This window comes from Elephantulus edwardii, unplaced genomic scaffold, assembly GCF_000299155.1.
Source record: "Elephantulus edwardii isolate Elephantulus edwardi_28Jun2011 unplaced genomic scaffold, EleEdw1.0 scaffold00086, whole genome shotgun sequence".
NCBI lineage: Eukaryota > Metazoa > Chordata > Mammalia > Macroscelidea > Macroscelididae > Elephantulus > Elephantulus edwardii.
Window position 1 is genome coordinate 7,146,223 of NW_006399836.1, and position 8,612 is coordinate 7,154,834.

General features: G+C 38.2%; 1 protein-coding gene across 1 annotated transcript in view; it reads left to right on the top strand.

The window, feature by feature from the left end:
* Nucleotides 1–8,612, top strand: part of APOBEC3H (apolipoprotein B mRNA editing enzyme, catalytic polypeptide-like 3H) — a 13,133-nt gene that overhangs the window by 3,885 nt on the left and 636 nt on the right. The window lies entirely within an intron of this gene.

Genomic DNA, 8,612 nt, shown 5'->3' on the forward strand with positions numbered 1-8,612 from the left:
GGTACATTCAGTACTCTTCTCCAGCACCACAGCTCAAAAGCATCCAACACACACACACACACACACTATGTACCATATACATGTGTGTACATAATACCTGAATACATATTACATACACTCAACCCACACACAGACACACATCACACACATGTACACACACACCCGTGTGCACACTCCCCCATGGGCACACACACCTCGTGTGCATACACGCACCCCATGTGCACACATATTTCCTTTTTCTCACTACACTCTTTTGCCCCCTCCTCCAGCAGGGCCTCCCGGCTTCCTCCCTCCCTTCCTGCTCCCAGACTCCACATTCTTCTCATCTGCCTGTGTCTCTCACAAGCTCTCCCGCACCTCCCCGCCTGGCTCTTTTCTCACACCTGTGTTTTCATTTTCACCTCTCCTCCACTTCATCCTGGTCCAATATGACGGCAATCTTTGCTTCCTAATTTCTCCTCTTCTCTCTCAACAGCCCTCAAACCCAGAGGCTTAAATTGAAGACGTGGAGAATTTGTACCTTTGTGCTCAACACTGAGACACAAGAGTCTTCCTGGAACATCTTGGCCTCATGGGCAGCTGACCCCTAGTGGAACAGAGCAAGCTTCAGAGACCTACCTTTCCACCAGCGCTAAGCCTCGTCTCCAGCCCAGAGAACTGCTTTCCACTTCCACTCAGTTCTGTTTCCCAAGTGGCTGCTCCCACCATTTGTTTTATAATTGGCAAAAAAGAAGATAAATTTTAGGACTGTGCAATTTGGCTACGTTTTTAAAGAGGCAAGCAGACTGCCCTCTGGAAAAATGAGTATAAGAGATTTTGACTCTGCTGCACTGAAGGGGAACATGGCTTTTATTTGAACAAAATAGTTTAGAATAGTTGGGGTTATTTTGGGACTGAAGTATATCACCTCCATCTTTCAATTAACTGTTTCAACAGATGAGGTAGATCTCTACTGAGCATGAGCAGAGAGGTGTCCCAGAGAATTGATTTGGGAAAAGAGAGAGAAAAATCACCCCTTTATTTTGAGTCCTTAGTTGAAACAATGAATACAAACTCTGGCTGATTAAAATTGGGGAAGGGGGGTAGATGTATTTTTTAAAATGTTACAGGACTCAATGAATGAATGGGAATCCAAAATCTCTGTAAATGTTGATTAAAATTAATAAAATAAAATTTAAAAAATGTTACAGGGCTCAGTACATCTCTAGGGAAGATGAATGATTGGATTGGGTGGTACTAAGAGAGTTCTGTGACAGCTTTGGAAGCAGGAATGGCATCCAATTCCTAAATAATATGCCTCTGGAAACTCTATGAACTTTGATAATGTTGATAGTTGTAGAGGGCCTTCAGGCCTTTTGTTCATAGGGTTGCTATGAACCGTGCTCGACTCGAAGGTAATCAACAACAACAAGGGAGCTCTGGTGGCTTGATGGTAAAAAAATGGGGCTGCAATCCCAAAGGCACATGGTTCAAATCCACCAACTGCTCCATAGGAAAAGGATGGTTGGTTGCTTCCTGTGTGATTAACTGCCTCTGAAAACCTGCTGGAGGGTCAGCTATGAGTCTGTTCTAATGCGATGGCAAACAACAAAGCTGATCTGTTGGCGATGGTGCTTCTGCTGAGGCAGTGTGCTCCACTGACACCCGCACCCCTGCCTTCCCACCAGCATGCAGAAAAAGAGGAGTGTTGGGAGCAATGGGTGGGGGGAGAAGGGGAAATAAACATAACAGGTAAATACGACAAGTAAACGTTCCTATTGGCAGCAACATGATAGATGGAGAAGAAGTTGAGGTTGTTACCAATGTCAGCTTGCTCACTCCACAGGCAACACTCTTGGCACCAGCAGTCAGGAAATCAAAGGATGAACTGCATTAGGGAAATCTACTGACAGGGACCTTTCAGAGTACTAAAGAGAAATGAAGTGCATCTGATCCAAGCCACAGTCTTTTCAATTACTTGCTATGCATCAGAGAGCTAGACAGTGACTAAGGATGACAGAAGAATCAATGCCTTTGAGTTGTGGTGCTAAAAAAAAGTATTCAACAAACAGGTCTGTCTTGGAGAAGGTGAGACCAAGTTTCTCCTTGGAGGCAAGGATTTTAAAGCTCCATCTTACATACTCTGGACATGTGGCGAGGAGGGAGAAAGACATCATGCTTGGAAAGATAGAGGGACAGAGTGAGAGAGGAAGACCCCTGATGAGATGGATTGGCACAGTAACTGGGGTAATGGGGTAGGTGTGTTAGAGACAGTAAGATTGCCCCAGGATAGGGAAGAGTTTAAGCTATTGTACAAAGGATCGTTATGAGTCACAGGCAACTCAGTGGCACAGAACAACAAATGTACCTACTATACAAGTCAACTTTTAGATATTTCTAATGTTAATAAGGAAGATGTACAAATGGTAAGAAACTGTACTGAAATCCCAAAGACACACAGTTCCCATCCACTGGCTGCTTCATGGCAGAATGATGAAAAATCTCCTCCCATGCAATTAACTGCCTCTGAAAACTTGCTGGAGGATGTTCCGACTCGATGGTACTTGACAACAACAACAGTATTAATAGGGATATCTTTCAAATACTCCAAGTTTAAGAGATGCAATGTGGACCTGGAAGGATGGGGAAAGTGTAGGCATGGAAAAACAGTGATTGAGTTTATAAAACACGATGTATACGAATGAGGATACACATTGTGAATGAAGAAATGTGTGGGAAAAGTATATGAATGAAATACAATGAAATACAATGTGTAAGAATTTTGTGTGCAAACCAATATAAAATAATATTTTAAAAAAATCAAAACTTCTGTTGGTGCTATGGAGTTCACTACAACTCAGAGCAACGCTATGAATGAAGAACAGATCAAAACCTTGCCCCCCCTTGGCCCTCCGCCATGTTGAAGCCCATTGTTGTGGTCACTGGGTCAATCCACCTCACTGAGGGTCTTCCTCTCTATTGCTGATCCTCGCTTTTCCCAGAATTAAAAATTTCCCACATAATCAAAACTGACTCTAGAAGAAACAGAAGACTTAAACAAACCAAATATCACACAGAGATTGTAAAGAATAGATCTACCACTGGGGAGAAGGTGAAAGAACCAGGAACAAAGACACTCAGCAATGTAGCTAGTAAACTTTTTTACAAATTGTGATTTGAGTGAAAGTTTACAAAGCACATTGGGTGTACTTTTTTTTTCTCTCCATTCAATTGATGTACATTTTGTTCTATAAAATTAATTACCATTCCCACAGTATTTTATCATCCATATATTCCTTATTGTCTTTCCCTTCTCCCGTATTAATTCATTATCTGAAGAGCAATGATGTCAGTCTGGAAACTAAGATGTGCCTGATTAAGGCCATGGTCTTTGCAATGACTTGCTATGTGTCAGAAATCTTGACAATGACTGGGGATGACAAAAAGAGAAGTGATGTCTTTGAGCTGTGGTGCTAGAGATGAGTATTGAATATACCTTAGAAAGCTAGGAGAATAAACAGTTTCATCCTAGAGAGGGTGAAACCAGGCTGCTCCTTGAAGGCAAGGATTCTGAAGCTTTATCTGACCTACTCTGGACATGTTGCAAGGAGGGACCAGTCCTTAGAGAAGGACATCATGCTTGGGAGGGTAGAGGGAGAGTTCAAGAGAGGAAGACCCTCGATGAGAAGGATTGATTCAGTGACTGGGGTAATGGGGGTAGGTGTGTTGGAGACAATAAGATTGGCAAAGGTTAGAGCAGGCTGTTGTACACAGGGTCACTATGAATCACAAGCAACTTGACGGCACATAACAACCAAAACAACTAAATAAGTTTGTACTCCACTTCCCACTCCTGATAAGCATCCTAGTGTGATTCTCTCTGTATATAGAACCCTTTCCTTAGTTTTTTTATATAATAGTGGTCTTATACAATATCTGTTCTTTTGATGCTGACTCATTTTACCCAGAATAATGTCCTCTAGATTCATCCTTGTTATGTAATGATTCAAGAATTCTTTTTTTTTATGTTACATAGTACTCCATTATCTGAATGCATCACAATTTATCCATTCATTCATGGATGGGCTTTTGAGTTGCTTCTAACTCTTTGCTATTGTGATTAGTGCTACAATAAATATGAGTGTGTGTTTGTCTATTTGTGTATCAGTTCTTATTTCTTTAGGACCCAGTAGTGAACAGCTGGCTCAAATGGTATTTCCCTTTCCAACTATTTAGAGTTTATGTATTATGAGTTTAGTATTATGTTTAGAGTTTAGTATCATGTTTTCCATAAAGGGCCCATCATCTTACATTGCCACCAGCAATGTATGAACCCTCCAATCTCTCTACCATCTCACCTGCATTTGTTGTTCAGTGAAATACTGAACTTTGTTATTCTTGCTAGGGTGAGGTGGTACCTCACTGCTATTTTGATTTGCATGCAAAACTCAGATTTCTCTACAATAATAAAGAAAACACCAAAAAGGAAACTAATGCCACTTCTAACAACCACCCAAAAGATTGCATCATCTGCAAAACACAGGCTGTTGGTAAGTCCTCCTCCAATACTGATACCACATTCTCATACAAAGTCTAGCTTTTCTAGTGATTGTCTTAGCATACAGATTGAACAGATATGGAGAAAGAATACAACATTGAGACATGTCTTTCTAAATTTTAAACTACATAGTGTTCCCTTGTTTTGTTTGGACAACTACTTCTTAGTCTGTGTATAAATTATGCATGAGCACAATAAAGTGTCCTGGAATTTCCATTAATAACTTCTCAAAGTTATTAATAATTTGTTATGATTCATACGGTCAAATGCCTTTGCATACTCAAAAATACACAAATAAATCTCTCTTTGGTATTCTCTGCTTTTAGCCAAGATCCACTGGCATCAGCAATGATGTCCCTAGTCACAGCCTCTTCTAAATCCAGCTTGAATTGCTAGCTGTTCCCTGTTGATGTTCCCTGTTCCAGTAATTGTTAAACAATCTTCAATAGTATTTCACTTGCATGGGATACTAATGGTAATGTTTGATAATTTCTACATTCTGCTGGACCAACTTATTTTGGGGGGAATGGGAACAAACGGGGAAAAACATGGATCTCTTCTAGTCAACTGGCAGATAGCTTTCTTACAAATGTCTTGGAATAGGCTAGTGAATACATCCTGAATACATGTGTGGCTGCATCTGTTTATTAAAGCATGTCAGTTGGGCTGCTATCAATTCTTAGTGTCTTATTTTTTGTCAGTGCCTTCAGTGGAGCTTGAACTTCATCCTTCATTTCCACTGGTTATTGATCATATGCTCCTTCCTAAAATAGCTTGGTGATAACCAATTCCCTCTGGTACAGTGATTGCGTATTCCTTACATCTCCTTTTAATTCTTCTTGTCCATAGAATTGTTCAGTATTTTAACTCAAAGCATGAATTTTTTCTTCAGTTTTTTGAGCTTATGCAGATCATATTTTTCCTTTTTGGTTTTCTAACTCGAGCTCTTTACACATTTCGTGATAATACTTTGTCTTCTCAAGCTTCTCTTTAATCTTCTGTTCATCATTTCTTCCCGTTATACTTCTCTCCATTACAGTACAAGTTTCAGAGTCTCTTTGGACACTCATTTTGATCTCTTCTGACACTCATTTTGGTCTGTTCTTTCTTCCCTGTCTTTGCAGACCTTTTGCTTTCTTCATGGATAATATCCTTTATGTTATCTCACAACTGGGATGGTCTTCGGTCATTTGTGTTCAATGCATCAAATCTATTCTTGAAATAGTTGTTAAATTCAGTGGGATAGACTTAAGGTTGAATTTGGTTCTCATGAATTTGTTTTAATTTTTCTTCAGTTTCAACTTGAACTTGCATTTGAGTAATTGGTGGTTTGTTCTGAGATCAAGACCTTGGTGTTCTTTTGACTGTCGATATTTAATTTCTCCATTGACTCGTTCCTCAATATAGTCACTCTGATTCTGTGTATTCCATCAGGTGAGGTCCAAGTATATAGTCACCATTTATGTGTTGGGTTTTTTTTTTTTAAAAAAAAGAATTGATAATATCATCAATTGAACAAAATTCTATCATTCAATTTCTAACCTTGCTTCTGTCACCAAGTCTACATTTTACAACTATCAGTCTTCTTTGTTTCCAACTTTTATATTCCAGTCACCAGTTACTAGTAATGTTACTCAGTTATATGCTCAATTATTTTCAGATTTCAAAAGGTGGTAGCAGTTCTCATTTTCTTAATCTTTGGCTTTGGTAATTTGTATGTGTATCTAAATAATGTTTATATTAACAGATCATCCATGGATAGGTATGGATAGTATATCACACAAAGCATTTTACTTCAGGATAGATCTTAAAATATTCTTTTGTCTAAATTCTATTTGTTGTGATTTAATATTTTAATGTATATATATTTTTTTTAATTTATGTTTCTAAATTTGTCCTTTATTATGTTTGGTAATTCTTATTTCATTCTGTACCTTTTTGTTATAGACTCTTCCTCTTTTCAATTAAAATGTTTTCTTAAATTTTTAGACCTTTTTAAAATTTTTGTGACAGTTTTTTTATTCACATTATATTTCATATGATCATTTCAATACATGTGCCTTATAAAATTAATCACCATTGATCTATGCCCACTATTACCCATTCCAGATCCCCACTGAATCTTTTCTAATTCCTTCATCTCCTCCCTCCACCCACCAAACTTACGATCTTATGATCAGGGTCCTCATTTTGAGCCTCCCTCCCCTCTCCCCCTCCCACTTGGGACATTTATATATATCTTACTAGTTATTTGGTTTTACAATAATAGTCTTGTGCACTATTTGTCCTTATGAGCCTGTTCTTTTTTACTATGAATATAAAAAAGACATTCTTTCAATACATCATTCCTGGCATAATAGATTATGTGATTGCCTGATTCAAAGTGGCCAATATCAGTCCATCTCAGCTCACCAACACCTAAGATACCAATCTTTATGTGTTCTTTTTTCTTTTTTACAACTTCCCACTTCTCTAGATTCATATTTTGTACATTCCACATTCCAATTACTAATGGATGTTTGCAGTTGTTTATCTCTTTTTTTAGTGTTTTCTAACCCAAGGGGGTTCTACTTTGAGTACTATATGTAACAATGTTCCTCTATTACTCATAGGATTTTCAAAGCTCTGTTATTTCAAAAGTAAATGGCCAATCTTGCATCTTTGTCTTAGTTTGGAACTCCATGCAACCTGTCCACAATTGATTTTTTTTTCCACTACTGATTTTTCTGGTATTTAAAATGTTGGTGGTGTCACTTCTAGTATTACAGTAACACACAAGTTGCCTTAGTACAGAAAACTGGCAGACAAGTGCTGTACCTAAAAGAGTCAACTATAACCAAGCAAGCATATACATACCAAACTATTAAAAAAGCAGCAATAAGCAAGTCATCTGTCCCCCAGTGCATCAAAGTAACCCATAAGTGCAAACTATGAAAAAACTAAGGATACAAATATCATAAAACAAACATGTATTCTATGGGAAACAGTAAACAAAATATCTGGTCAAGGACAGTGTATCTGCCAGCTCAGGCAGGCTACTGGATTTGAAGTGCTCAATAAAGTTAGAATTTCTGCTCGCCTGAATGGTGACTGAGGCTCCAGGATGTGGATCAGGTCACAGGTAGCATCTCTTCTGGTCTAGGATGTGCCAACAGAAACTCTGACCCAGGTGGAGCGCCCTGCCCTTTACACACCCTTAACACACATGCATGACCAGAAAGGCTTCATCAGTTAATTTATTGCACAAAGAGTAAAAACAAAATAAATACAAACCAACCTCACTTCCAGAAAATAGATTTCCACTCATAAGAGTCTTTTGGACCAAGTGGAAAAACCCACAGAGGTTTCAAAACTGAAACAGACTTTCTCCTCTTTCTCCCAGGAGTGGCAGCTGTTTTGAACTCTCAACTTTTTTGTTAAACATCCAATGCTTTGACCACTGTTCCCACAAGGAAGATTCCTTAATTCATTGTATCAAAAATTATTAATAAAACATTAGAAATCCCAGAACTAGATGGAAAACTTCTTTAATTCCAACACTTGATAAATACAGTACCAAAAAACGGAAATCACATAAGATGACCTGACAAATCTGGCAAGTCAATCTCCCTTCTAATATCGATCAAAACATTTAACTAAAATGCTGGTAAACACACTCAGCAATGCATTAAGAGGAAAATGTACTACACCTAAATAAGTTTTCAAAAGTGCAAAAATAGTTTGCCACTAGGAAGTGGACCAAAATCCCAACACAATGGGTTAAAGATAGATCACATGATCTAGTCAATAGATACGGAAATGTTTCCTGTAGGGTTCAAAGGTCAATAAAGTAGGAAAGAAAATAGAAGCATACAAATGCTAAAATAAAAGTCTTTTATAGAAACAAAAATTAGTAAATGTTATATAAATTATTGTTGTTGCTGTGTGCCATTGAGTCAGAATCAACTCGAAGCTGAACCTTCAATGGATTTTCAGAGACAGTAAATCACATCCTCCCTTGGAGCAGCTCTTAAACCATTTCTATTAAATCTGGAACCTGACAAGAACAGTGCTCCATCAGTTCCCACTCTGCATC